A 14,635-nucleotide genomic window follows, 5' to 3' on the forward strand; every position below is an offset into this window, starting at 1 on the left:
CAATAGTTAGTTCTTTGAAATATTAAATAAAATTAACAAACCTTAGCCAAACATCAAAAAGAAAGAAAGAAAGAAAGAGAAGAAAGCCTCAAATCCATCCAAGTAAGAATATAAATGGTAGATCATGAGTGTACCGACTGGGTGAGAGTCAGACACCAGCCCTCTCCTGTGAGTTGGCGCCATTTGCGAACTGCACGGAAAGTGAACAAGGAGTCAGCAAGAATCTAGAACCTCTTGTGGGTCAGCGCCCTGCACAGGCTGACTGGAGGAGAGCCAGGCACAAGCCTCTTCCAACATACAGGCAGGGAGATAAGAAGAGCCAACATACCACCACCCACTCACCCCTGCCCCAAGCAACCAGTTGACCAAGAGAAACACGGGCTGTGATGATAGTTAACGAGTTAAAATACAACTTAATGCTTCTAGTGCTTAGTTTTTCATTGACTTTGCAGGCCTAAAGCAAGTAGCCTGATCATCTATTTAGAGGATAACAATACACAGTGTAGCATATATGGGCAACCTCCTTCTAAAGGTGGTGGCCATTGTTAATTTCCTATTATCTTGTTTTGAAATCCTGTATCATTTTCATTGTTTTGTTTGGCTGAGTTTTATTCTGTTTTACCTTGCTTGATTTTGTTGTATCTGATGGCATGGGCAACTATTTCAAAGACAACAAGGTATACTATGGTAGCCATTTGGATTTACTATTATCTTGTTTTGAAGTCCTATAATGCAGTTGCTGTTCTATTTTTATTGATTCTAGTCTCTTTCTGGTTGTTTGATTTTACTAAGTCTGAAGTTATGGGCATAAAGACAAGATGCATCATGGTAACCATTGTTGATTTCCTATTACCTTGTTTTGAAATCCTGTGACAGTTACACTGTATTGTTTTGATTTGCTTTATTCAGTTTTATTTTGCTTGGTTTTATTCTTTCTAAAATAAAATTTAAAAAAAGAATATAAAGGGTAAAATCACAATGCATCCTGCAGAAACCCAGGATATCTCAATACATATTTCAAGAACTTGTATTCTAATAAGATGGAAAACACAGAAGAAATGGGCAGATTCCTGGATTCATGTGAATTTCCAAAGCTGATTGAAGTTATAAAAGTTTAAATAATCTATTATTGAGCTGGGTGTGGTGGCACACTCTTGTAATCCCAGCACTCAAGAGGCTGAGGGAGGTGAGTTGTTGCAAGTTCAAGACTAGCCTGGGCTGCAAAGTGAGTCCCAGGTCAGCCTGAACCAAATAGCAAGACCCTATGTCAAAAAAGGCAATAAATAAATAAATAAATAAAACATTATCCGCCAGTGCAATTGAAGATGCACTTAAAAACCTACCATTAAGGAATATCCAAAGCCCTGGTGGATTCAAGGCTGAATTCTACAAGAAATTTAGAGATGATCTACTTCTCAAACTACTACTGCTACTTCTCAAACGCTAATGAAGTTGAAAGGGAAGCAATAGTTTCAAATTCATTCTTGAAAGCAAGCATTGTCCTGGTACCAAAAACAGGTAAGGATCCAACCAAAAGAGAGTATGATGGGCCAATTTCCCTAATGACCATAGAATTTAAAATCCTCAATATTAGCAAGCAGAAAGAAGGAAATTGTCAAGAAATACACCATGACCATGTAGGATTCATCCCAGGGAAGCAACAATGATCCAACATACATAACTCAATAAATGTAGTACATGATAGTAACAGAGGAAGGACAAAATCATATGATCATTTCAATAGTTGCAGAAAAGGATTTGACAAACTTTGTGATAGCTGAACAGATGGACTAAATGGTCTTTATCTCAATCTGATAAAAGCAATCAATGACAAACCAATAGTCAACATCATACTAACTGGACAAAACCTGAAAGGTCTTGCTCTAAAATCAGGAACAAGACAAGGATGTCCATTGTCTCCACAATTATTTGACATAATCCTAGAAACTTTAGCTGGAGCAATTTGACAAAAGAAAGACATAAAAGGAATAAAGACAGAAAAGGAAGAAGTTAACTACTGTTATTTGCAGATGACATGATCTCTCCTCGAAGACCCCACAAACTCCACCAAAAGACTTCTAGATTTATAAGCAAATTCAGTAATGTAGCTGGCTACAAAGTCAACACTCAAAAATTAATAGCCTTCCTGTGCATGAATAACAAACTCATTGAGAGAGAAATCAGGGAAACAATACTTTTCACAATAGCATACAAAAAATAAAAATGAAATGCCTAGAAATCAATCTAACAAAGGATGCAAATCACCTCTACATTGAAAACTACAGTGCTCTGAAAAAGGAGTATTGAAAAAGAAGAGAATATTAGAAAATGGAGAGATAGGGGGCCGGGGATTTAGCTCAGTGGCATAAGCACCTGCCTTGCAAGCAGGCAGTCATGAGTTCGATCCCTGGTACCAATAAAAATGAAAAAGACAAAAAAAAATGGAGAGATATGACATGCGCTTGAGTAGAAAATATGATGAAAATGGCCATACTTCCAACACCGTTATATAGATTCAGTGCAATCCCAATCAAAATTCCAATAGCATATCTCACAGAGTTAAAGAAAACAATTCTAAAATTCATCTAGAAGTGGAAGAGACCTAGAATAGCAAAGGCAATCCTAGGCAACAAAGAAAAGACAAGGGGCATCACAATCCCTGACTTGAAATTACACTATGAAGCTACTGTGACAAAAAAACATTTTAGTAATCTATAGCCATACCACTCTAAATGTACCTGATCTCAGAAGCTAAGCATGGTCGGGCCTGGTTAGTACTTGGATGGGAGACCACCTGGGAATACTGGGTGCTGCAGGCTTTTGAAAAGAAAAAAAAACAGTGTAGTAGTGGCAAAAATAAAACAAACTCAATGGTCAATGTAACAGATTAGAAGATGCAGAAACAACTCTAGATACCCTAAGCTACCTTATTTTTGACAAAGGTGCAAACATTCACTGGAATAAAGATAGCCTCTTTAATAAATGGTGCTGGAAAAACTGGCTCTACACATGCAAAAGATTAAAACTGGACCCTTATCTTTCACCATGTACTAAGCTAAAGCAAAAAAGTCAGGGCCTGGGATTTAGTTCAGTGGCATAAGTGCCTGCCTGGCAAGCACGAGGTTGTGAGTTCAATCCCAAAAACAATGTATCACATATTTTAATATTAGAGCAGGATATACAGCTCAGTGGCAGAAGCTCCTGCCTGGCAAGTGTGAGGTTGTGAGTTTGATCCCCAGTACCAGAAAGAAAATCTTAATATTAAAACAGGGACACTAAATCTGCTGGAAGATAGAGTAGATAAAACTCTTGAAGATATTGGTGTAGGCAAAGACTTTGTGAACAAAACCCCAATTATATAGGATCTATCACAAAGAAGGAACAACTGAGATCTCACCCTATTGAAAAGCTTTTGCACAGAAGAGAAACCACCAACAGAGTGAAGAGACAAACTGCAGCATGAGAGAAAATTTTTATCATCTGTTTCTCAGACAAAAGATTACTGTCAAGAACACATAGAGAACTCAAAAAAATCAGTCCTCCCAGATTTAAAGACCCAATCAAAAAACAGACATCTGATACATTTCTCAGATGAAAAAATATGAACATCAAATAAATACATGAAAAAAATGTTCAACATCATTGGTCACTTGAGAGGTACAAATTAAAACAATACTGAGATTCCACCTCACCCCAGATAGAGTGGCTACTATCAAGGAATCAACCAATAACAAATTCTGGAGAGGCTATGGGGGCAAAGCAACCTTTGTTGTTGGGAATGTAGACTGGTGTAACCGTTGTGGAAATCAGTGTGGAGATTCCTCAAAAAGCTAGGATTGGAGGTCCCAATTGACCCAGCTATTCTGCTTCTGAGTATCTTCCCAAAAGAATTAAAAACATCATACCACAGTGATATATATACCCATGTTTGTAGCAGCACAGTTTATAAGAGCCAGGTCTTGGAAACAACTTAAACGCCCGTTGATTGCAAAATGGATATGAAAAATGTGGTATTTCTATACACTGCTGAGCACTGCTCAGCCATAAAGAATGATAAGCTGGGCATTTTTATAGGTAAATGGTTGCACCTTGAGAACATACTTATTAGTAAATGAATATGTCATACATGTATAAACATTATTTCATTAGTGTGACAAACTGAAAGAAAAAAACATATATTTTGTCCCAGACAGAATGACTTCAGCCCAAGCAGTGACTTAGGCCACACCTGCCTTTACTTTAACCCACTGTGAGACATTTTGAGTTGACTTTTGATGTGCTATAAGGTATGGGTTTTTTGCAGATGGATATCCAGTTGTTCCAGTACATTTATTGAAGGTATTATCCTTTCTCCATTTAATTGCTTTTGTATTTTTCCCAGAAATCAACTGTCTGTTATGTGAGTATCTATTTCAGGACTTCATATTGGTACTTTGGTGATTTGTCTATCTTGATATCAATGGTGTTTTGTCATGATTGGTGTAACTTTGTGGTAAGTTGTGGGACTGGGGAAGGTTGGAGCTCTAAGTTTGCTCCTTTATCAAAGTTGTTTAGGACTATTGTTAGTCTTCTCTATTTTTTCAGAAATGTAAGAATCAAAATGTTAATTTTTATAAAAAATGATGTTGGCGTTTTGATAAAGAATTGTGTTTCTGACTTTTTATTTTCTTCTATTCATTTTTGGTTTTATTCTATCTTTTATTTTTAATTTCTTAAGGAAAGATATGAGGATACTTCATAACTTTCTTCTATTCTAATAAATGTCCTTGATGTTAAAAAAAAAGTGGACACAGGGCTGGTGGTTTAGCCAACAGCACAACTGCCTGCTTGGCAAGCATAAAGTCATGAGTTTGATCCCTGGCACCAAAAGAAAAAAAATGGACACAACTTGAGACCATGAGTGAAATAAATCAGGCTCATATGTGTAAACATCATATCATCTCACTAGTATGAAAAACTGAAGGAGTAAATAAGATCCAAAATGTGCAATAGATATTGTGAATTGGGAAGAAACTTCAAAAGAAAAGACAAACTATATAGGGGGAAAGGAGGAACAGAAGGGAAAAAGAAAAATATATATGTTCACACAAGAGAATTAAGATAGTTATACAGCTATTTTCTTAGTTCATCGAAAAGCAAGTTTTGTGCCAATATTGTTTGGACAAGATATCATGCCTCTAGCTTGTACTCTGAATAACTACTATGAAGACAACAATACACAGCATATACTTATTGTAACTGTCCTGCTAACCTGTTTTGAAACTCTGTTTGTATTTTTATGTTTTTCCTCCTTAAAAAATGAACAAAGAAAAGTGGAGATTGAACCTACTACCTTCACAACAAGCTTCATCCTCATCCCTTTAAAAAAATTCTTATATTTTGAGATAGGATCTCACTAAATTGCCAGACTTCCAAAGCTGAGTTCAAAGGGTTTTTGTTTTTATTTTGTTATGCTTTGATTTTGATTTTTTCAAAGCAGGATCTCACTAAGCAGTCCACACTAGCCTTGAATTCGTGGCAATCTTCCTACCTGAGATTCTCAAGTGCTGGGATTATAGGCATGTACCACCATTCCCGGATCCTTTAATACATTTTAAATTAATGGCTGGCATTGGATTCAGAAATATGTGGCTCCCATAAGCTCTAGGAGGATTCTGGTGCTCACTCAGATACAGCAACCACAGGAGTAAACTACCTTTCCTGTTAAGGAAATGAAACAATTATTTGATTTCAGAGGAAACATATTCCTTCTGAGTATTCAACCTATCTATCTGCCAACCTCTCTCACTGTTCTCTTCCACACAGAAAAACACTGGAAAATTGAAAGAAGTTTACTTTCATTTCAAAGATACTATAACACAAGGTGATTTCCATTTTCTTTTGGCCACAGAAAATTCTGACTGTACAAAAATAACTGTATGAGAGGTCTGATTTGTTTGTTTGTTTGTTTGTTTGAGATAGGGTCTTCTTACTATGTATACCAAATTGGGCTTGCATTTGTGATCCTGCTGTCTCAGCCTCCTGAATGATTGCTGAGATTAGGTATAGACCATTAGGTTTAGCTAGATATCTGCTTTTGAAGTTATTAATTTTGAAATAATGTGTACCTTCCTAGAAGTAAAAAAAAACTGGACTTATTTCATTTTTTTAAATCCTGAAGTGGTCTAGTCTGATGTCCTGTTAATAGTCCTTTCTCTTCACCCACGGTCTTACCCAAAATGTGAGTCATTCCACCCCCTAGGAATACAATTCAAATGTTTCCTCTGACAGATGTGGCCCCTTTATATTCCACCATTCCTCAAAATATATCTTTTTTAATTTTTTAATTTTTTTTTTGGTCTTTTTCATTTTTATTGGTACCGGGGATCGAACTCACGGCCGCCTGCTTGCAAGGCAGGTGCTTATGCCGCTGAGCTAAACCTCCAGCCCCTATCTTTTTTAATTTGCTGGATTCCCAACATATATACTGAACCTTTACTATTATCAACTTAGATTCTTTCCCCATCTTCTGCAAATTTTGGCCCCCACATTTGTGTTGTTTCTAGTAGAATATTACTTAATCATCAATTTCCTTTTTTTCAGCCTGGAATACAGTCTCTCATCACTTTCTTCAGATTTCCAATTCATTCTGGTCTTTTCCTCCAGTAAAATCAGTAGCACTTACATATTGCTTAAAACTGTAATTATCTCTGAGGAAAAACTTTTCTCTGTGAGTCCTAAACTCCTTGGGGGCATAGATATACTTTTACAGGATTTTACTAACAACATTTTGACCAAGAGTGAGTGAATGGTATGATCACTATTGTGGGGAATCATGGTTATTTCACCATTTTTTTTAAAAAAGGTCATATTACAGCTGAGTGATGAACCTGTAGTAGAACATTAACTATCAACCACATAATTCATGAGCAATATAGCCCATAAATCCATATTAATAGTCAGTTACCAGTTTACTTGGCAACTGTCAGAAGGTATTAATGCTTTGAGTTTCTTTCACTGATAACATTACTATGACATTCTTTTGTACATATTGTGGTTACACTTTTCTGCTGGTTGTTTAAGACCAACTTAAGCTGAGATCTGTATTAATTAGATTAAATTTCTTGCTATCTTTCAAACTCAGTTAAGTCTCCCCAGGATTTACATTGGAACCATGTGCAACACCTCTTAGGGTTCTACTGTCAGTGTCAGTCATCTGGATGAGTCACAGTCATTGTGACCGGCACAGCCCCAATGAAACAGGAGACAGGAGACGCTCTTGTGGACGACAGTTAACTGCTGCTTTATTTACGCGGGCTCTGGTTTATATATTTGGCCGTGACCAATCACAGGCTGCCACGAGGAAGCAGGGCGGGAATGGGACGCAGGCTCCAGCTACTATATCCAGCTGTGGCCAATCAGGAGTTGCCACAGAGTACAGAGTGAGCACGAAGTGCGCACGGGTTGGCTAATTTAAAGAGGGACGTAGCGCATTGCGGAAGCTGGCGTGATCCTTAGTCCCGGGTGGGGTATGGTATGTTGAGCGCCTGCGCCCAACACATTGTCCCACCAAGTTGCTTTCTGTGAAAGCTTTGGACTTTTCTCTTCTGGTGACTCCCATTAGGCACACTGTACACCATTAATCTCCCTTCTCTGTGGTCTAACAATCTCCTTGGTCAGATCAAAGACTCACCAGTAATAGGATGTCACAGCAAAGGCTGGCTTATATCCTGGATCCTTGTTAACCTCAGAGAGCCAGGACCAAAATATTGGTTGTTCTCCTAGCCCATCTTTTGACTTCCAAACCTTAGTTGTTGAACATCAAGAAAAGAAGATTAATGATATTACATTGTATTGGGGATTGTAAGCTTAGTATTATAATTTTATCTGAATATCAAGCACCTGAAACACAATGTAGAACCATTATTTCCTACCAGCCATGGATGTCTAGCAAAATCCCTGTAGCATGTTAACAGATAACAGTTATATAGTTTTACAGAGGAAATTTGAAGTTGAAAGCCATATATAAAATTGTAGCATGACAATCATGATAACATTTTTGTAATACACCTACATTTCTATCTTGACCAAAAAAAAAAGCCTTTTTAGTCAATACTCTATATCTATACACAGGAAGCTTTTACCTAACTTGTTGACTTTTAATGGATGTCAATGATGAAATTTGTGACATTGTCTGCATTGCTTAATGTCTATGCTCTCTAAGTTTAGTGACATATATAGTATATATAACATATAAGTGTTTGGTAAAATATTATTATTGATTGGTGACCTCATTTTGGCTTGACATGAACATCTTATCACAAATTTCTGAAGCACAAGAAAAAGGCAGATGTCTGACTCTGAAAGAAATGATCATCATCAAAAACAATCCCAGTTTTACATTTTAAAAGACCTGTTCATCTGGAAGGCATGAATACATTTAATACACCACAAGATTAGCAACAATAATTGTCATAGCCATATGAAAACTTTTGTATCTAAACTTTATTTTGAAAATTTATTGTCTGATTTTTAGAAAACAAGTTTTTGATGATGACTAATATAAACATATCACAATAATAGATTTTAAACAACATTTTGGGAGGGTCTCCCAAAAGGCTATGAAGTTCACTGGGGCCTTCCATTAGTAGACAAGAACTAGATAATTAGTAGACAAGAACTAGATAATTACTATGCTAGACAGCTTCTTTTTGTTCATCAATCAGAGTCCTATCCAATAATTTCTCCCCTTTTATGGGATTTTTGTTTAATTATCTTAAAACTTTTTTGAGTTATGAAAAACAGGTATCACTTAGCACATTATTTTTGAACAATGGGATGCTCTTAAGTCATAATACATAAACAACATATTTTACATTTATAAAACCAATTTTTGACATTATTTTGATCAGCAACTTTGGTGGAAGCATATCAGACAAATGTTTCAAAAATAAAAGAAGAAAAATGTGTTGAGCTCAAAAAGCAACCATTTGCAGATATGATAAACACATAGACAACTGCTTACAATATTAGAGTGCACTCAAATATATTTTTCGTTGAATTATAATAACTTTTATAATTTTAGAAGCTTATAAGTATAAAAAGAGTAGTCAATTATTTTTTCAGAATTTTGTTTTAAGAATACTGTAACTTTCACGTCCCTTCCACATAGCTTTCAGCTCAGTTATCTGCATGCACTCTGTCACCTACTCAGACCTTTGATGCTCAGTTTTGGGTACCAATCTCTTGGGCATGCTGGGCTGCTCTTTTGTTGCTCATCAGAGGTCAGAAATGTGCTTCACAGTGGAGGATAGAGCTGAGGAGGAGTTAGGGCAGGACACACTGAAAGTTTCCCGGAATAGTTTGGCATTTCACATAGTTTTGGATCTACCACCATTTACCTAATGACAGCCTCATCAATACTTTGGACAGATGCTAGGAGGTTTTGTTGAGGGTACAGAAAATGAATATGCTTCCCTTAGAGGCACAGCAGAGAAATTTTGGGCAAAATGTTCCCCACCTCCACAGCTGAAACAAATGATCTTGTTCTCTCTCTTTCCTCTTGGCTGTGGATGAATAACTTGAGAGATGGCTGCTCCCAAGACAGACCCCTGTACATATGATGGGCCAGTGTCTACACAAATACATACTATCTCAGAAAGTGTAGCCCATTTTTTTTGTAGTCGCTTAAGCCCTCTTTACACCATTTATTTGCATTTTCAAATGCCAATTGTTGAACAACTCTGCTAGCATCTGTGTTGGTATAATCTTCCCCCTAGCTTGCAATAAGCGTGCCACAAAATCCTGAAAAGGTTCATCAGGTCCCTGGTGAATGGAGGTCAGATCAAGGGATGTCTAACTCTTTGAAGGAAGTTCCCTGCAAGTCCTTGGGGCAGCTATTTTAACTTGTGCATATACTTGCAATTCAAAAGTAAGTTGAGAGGCCAGGGATATAGTTCAGTGGCGTAGTGCCTGCCTGGCAAGCACAACGTCCTGAGTTCCATTTCTAGTACAAAAAAAGTTAGTTCACTGTTTGTAGCAGCAAAAATACCTCTGGTTAACATGTCTTTAGTAATGATCATGTTGTGAGCAACATTGTAAGCAGCTCGATCCATGCACAATTCAAAAAAATTTCCCTTCCACAATATATAACCCCCTGGATTTAATATGTTTTAGACATTCCTTTCCAATCATTTGGAGCCATAACCTGTCATCCTACAAACTCTATAAGACCCAAGGTAAAAGGGGCTGTGGGGTCATAGGTAGCACTTGCTTGCTTTAGTTCTTTTAAAGTCTTAAAGGGTAGAGCTTCATGAAGGTGTATAGCTTGTCCCAGAGTATTGGGAACTTGGAGTTCAGTGACAGGGTAGGCATCCTGAAAACCCTCCAGGGATTCTCCCCCCAACCCCCAGCTTCTTTTAGCATCAATTGCAAGGGAGAAAAAAAAAGAATTATTCTATTCTATGAAGGGTGGAAGTCTCAGCCTATGACGCAGTAAAATTTCTCTGAACTGAGACAGTGGAAGTAGGCACTTGTGCTGCTGCTAAGGTCATTGGTTTTACTTCGGGGGGTTGTGAAATGAAGTCACAGTGAGACACTCTAACGGGGAACGGTCTTCTTCGCCCCTCACCACTCTTTCCTTGTCTGAGCAAAGCTAAAGGATTCAAACTCTATTGGGCTGGAGGGCTGGAGGGTTGTTCCACTATCCTTTTTCTGTTGAGGACTTAGTTTCAAGATAGTACTGAGCCAAATGCTCTGTGGTCATCCCAACAACCTGTCTTATACCGACAGGTATAAAATCATCGAGACAGTCCCTGATCTAAGTCCATAGCAGGAAGGTAAATATAGGAATCAATAATACAATAAGAATTTGAATATACATCTGTCAGCTTTGAGAACCTTTTTGCCTCACATTTTATACCTGATGAAATCGTATTGGTAATATTGGTAATATCAATATCATCCCCCCTATGCTTCTTATGAGCCTGTTTGCTCTTTTGCTCTTATGAGTCTGTTTTGTTCACGCATGTGCTCAGTAGTGTCCTCTGACTTGCTATAAGTTTTCTCATCCCCAGGTCCCTATTCAGGCATCAAAATGCTACATTCAGAGGGAGGATGATAGAGGATAAAAAATGGAAACAAAAGGCAGAATGCAGAATGCAGAAAGCTGAGGTCAGGTGGAGCCTCCTCTCCTGGTGGAAGAGAAAGAACTGTCCAACAACTGCAGCATATTTATTTATACCTGGGGAGGCTGATGTCAATTGAAACCCCTATCAACTTGTCTGCCTGGCTTACCTTAGGTGCCTCACATACTTAGAGGTTGTAATAGCTCATTCACATGGCTCACCTTGGACACTGTGTCCTTGGGGCTGGCCTTGCTTTAGCCCCACATGTGTGACAGCCACTCCCCACAGGAGGGAAAGAAATCAAGTTAATTCCAGAGCTGACATGTGGGAAAATTGGGTTGTGGGGTAGAAGCTCTTATTCCTAGAAAAATGATCTTGGGACACTCAAGTGTAAGAAAGGGCTTTCATAGAGAAAGAAAAAAGAAAAGGAAAAAGAGAAGATGGGAAGAGGAGAGGAGAGGACAGGAGAGGGGAGGGGAGGGGAGGGGAGGGAAGGAGAGGGGAGGAGAGGAGAGGAGAGGGGAGGGGAGGAGAGGGGAGGGGAGGAGAGGGGAGGGGAGGAGAGGGGAGGGAAGGAGAGGGGAGAGGAGGGTAAGAGAGGAGAGGAGAGGAGAGGGGAGGAGAGGGGAGGGGAGGGGAGGGGAGAGGAGGGGAGTGGGGAAGGGAGGAGAGGAGAGGGGAGGAGAGGAGAGGGGAGGGGAGGGGAGGGAAGAGGCAGGGATAACAGGTAGCAAGGTTACATGCTGACAAGGATCTGTGTCATTCAAGCTGTTGTGCCACAATGGATCTTGGCTTCATAGGAATGCACACACACACACACACATATATAATAAATATATTTTTATATATTATATACTGTATGTGAATATAAATACTTATTTATTTGTTTTTTGTTACTCTGTTACCTGCCCAGCCCAGAACTTTTGTTTTGAGAATCACTAAGTTCTCCAGGCTGGAGTGGAACCTGTGAGCCTCTTGTGACAGCCTCATACTGTGCTAGTGTTAAGAAAGGCAGTTAAGTTGGAGAGAGAGACTGGGCTTTCAGGGAAGTCAGTAAAAAATAAATGTATCAAAACTGTGACTGCCAAAGCATCTCAAAATGGCAAAGCCCTAAGATAAAGTCACAGTGGCCAAACTGACATACTTCCCTAAAAATTAGCAGAAGTTGAGTCTATGCTATAGTTAATATTGTTACAGACAGCTAAGCTAGTGAGAAATATTATAGGCAGTCAGACAGAGCGAGGCCCTTGAGGGAGCCGGCACAGAGGTCCAAATGTCTTGTGACCTTGGAGGAGACACACCGTCTTGCGGTGGGCCAGATCTTAGAAAGAAGGCAAGTGCAACCACACTCTAACTATAAACCTTAAGGATTAGGCATGGATCACCTTGAAAAGCCAAGAGTCACCATCCCAACCCTCTAAGGGAAGAGTCACTGATCTGTAAGAATGCTTGCTGGCTACGTGACTTGCTTCCCGATTTGTCCAATTAAACTTACTGCTTGACCATAGCTCTGTCCCATCTCATGCCCACCCTCCATGTGAGTTCCCAGTTTTCCCCACTTAACACCTGCCTCACCTCATGGTTTTATTCTATAAAAATCCCGAGGAAATACAGAATCTTTGGCAACCCACTCGGGACCCCTTCTGTCTCTCTCAGACAGAAGCTTCCTTTCTCTTGGTATTTCTGCTCTTAACCTCTGTTGTTCCTAAGATCCATTCTTTGATTTTAGAGGACATGAACTCATTCTGGACATAGAGTAGGTCAGGAGCTTCATTTCCCTATATCAATATGTCCAGTATGAGTTCATGTCCTCTAAAATCGAAGAGCAGTATGTTTAATTGTTCAGGTAAAATTAACCAAATCTGGGACAAATGGGTAAGTAAGTCATGTAGCCAGCAAGCATTCTTATAGATCAGTAACTCTTCCCATAGAGGGTTGGAATGGTGACTCTTGGATTTTCAAAGTAATCCATACCTAATCCTTAAGGTTTTAATTTTATGTCTTTTTTTTTTGGTACTGAGGATCGACTCACGGCCTTGTGCCTGCCAAGCAAGCATTTATGCCACTAAGCCAAATCCCCAGCCCATCCCTAAAATTTATACTTAGGTGTGGTTGCTCTTGTTTTGCCTTCTCTCTTAAGATCTGGCCCCCAGCAAGAGGTGTATGTCTCCCCCAAGGTCATCAGACACCTGGTCCTCTGTGTCAGCTTCTTCGAGGGCCTGGCCTTGTCTGACTGCCTATAATATTTCTAACTAGCTCAGCTACCTGTAACAATATTTCATTCTCCTATATTAATATCACCCAGTCCATTAAATACAATTATGTATCAGACAGCCACATGGGTGACCAGATCATCAGGACCCATCCCACATTGTGTCTCTGCTATATAAATTCCCCCTCAATAAAGAGCCCGGATATGGTGGTGCACTCCTGTAATCCCAGCACTTGGGAGGCTGAGATAGGATTGTTGCAAATTCCAGACCAGCCTGGGCTACAAAGTGAGCTACAAAGGCCAGCCTGAACTGCATAGTGAGACCATGTCTCCAAAAGACAAAGTAAGTAAGTAAATAAAAATAAATTACCCTCAACAAAGGACCTCAATAACAACTCACTCGGGACCCCTCTCTCTTGTCTCTCAAGAGCTATCACTCAGTAAACCTTTCCTACTCTTAACCTACATTGTTCTTTAAAATTTATTCAATTTCGGTAGGCACAAACTCAATACATCTGACATGTATCAGGTGGAGGGTTATAGTTCTCCTGTATCACTTGTATTAAGGGCATGCACTACCATGCTAGGTATTTCTATAGTTCTTTAGACAGACAGTACTTTTATGCAAGCTAAACCTCAAAGTGATTGACATGCTTTGTGTTAGTTGATACACAGAATTAAAGAATAAGGAGGGGAGGTTGCACATTCTGATGTTATCTGAATGTCACAAAATGTCTGGTATATGTAAATGTAAAATTGCCCCTTCTCACCTCCTACTGTGGAGTGTAGCCAGGAAGTGCTGTGATAATAGCACTCCAGCCCTTTTTTGAGCCAGGTTGTCACTAAATTGCTAAGGTTGACCTCCCACTTCAATTCTCCTGGGTAGCCTTCTTAGCTGGGGTAACAGGCATACATAATACCAGTCAACAAAGATTAAGTAGCAGTTCCCATTTTTAGGTGTCCCTTCTCCTTAGAAGAGAATATTAGAATGCTAGGCAAAGGGACAAGAAGTAATCATGCAAAGGACTCTTCCCAAAGGAGTGTTCACTGTCACATGTCAATGTCACCTGAGCAGAGGTGGGGACACAAACAGAAAAAGGTTCAACAAAGAAGAAACCAAAAAACTGAAGGCACATCCTTATCATTGTTATAGGTAGCTGAGTTAATGAGAAATACTATAGGCAGTCAAACAGGGCTAGGTCCTTGAAGGAGCCAGGGCAGAAGACCAAATATCTTGTGATCTCAGAGACAGACATTTCTGGCTGCGGGCCAGCTCTCAAAACAAAAGGTCAAACAAATGCAACCACACCCTGAGTAT

At 39.1% G+C, this 14,635-nt stretch overlaps 1 pseudogene; it reads left to right on the top strand.

The window, feature by feature from the left end:
* The first annotated feature begins 2,710 nt into the window (after positions 1 to 2,710).
* LOC111756640 (5S ribosomal RNA) lies at positions 2,711 to 2,819 on the top strand (annotated as a pseudogene).
* Positions 2,820 to 14,635: the final 11,816 nt, after the last annotated feature.

Source organism: Cavia porcellus, unplaced genomic scaffold, assembly GCF_034190915.1.
Source record: "Cavia porcellus strain 051 isolate PalLab524CR breed Dunkin Hartley unplaced genomic scaffold, mCavPor4.1 scaffold_15, whole genome shotgun sequence".
Lineage (NCBI taxonomy): Eukaryota > Metazoa > Chordata > Mammalia > Rodentia > Caviidae > Cavia > Cavia porcellus.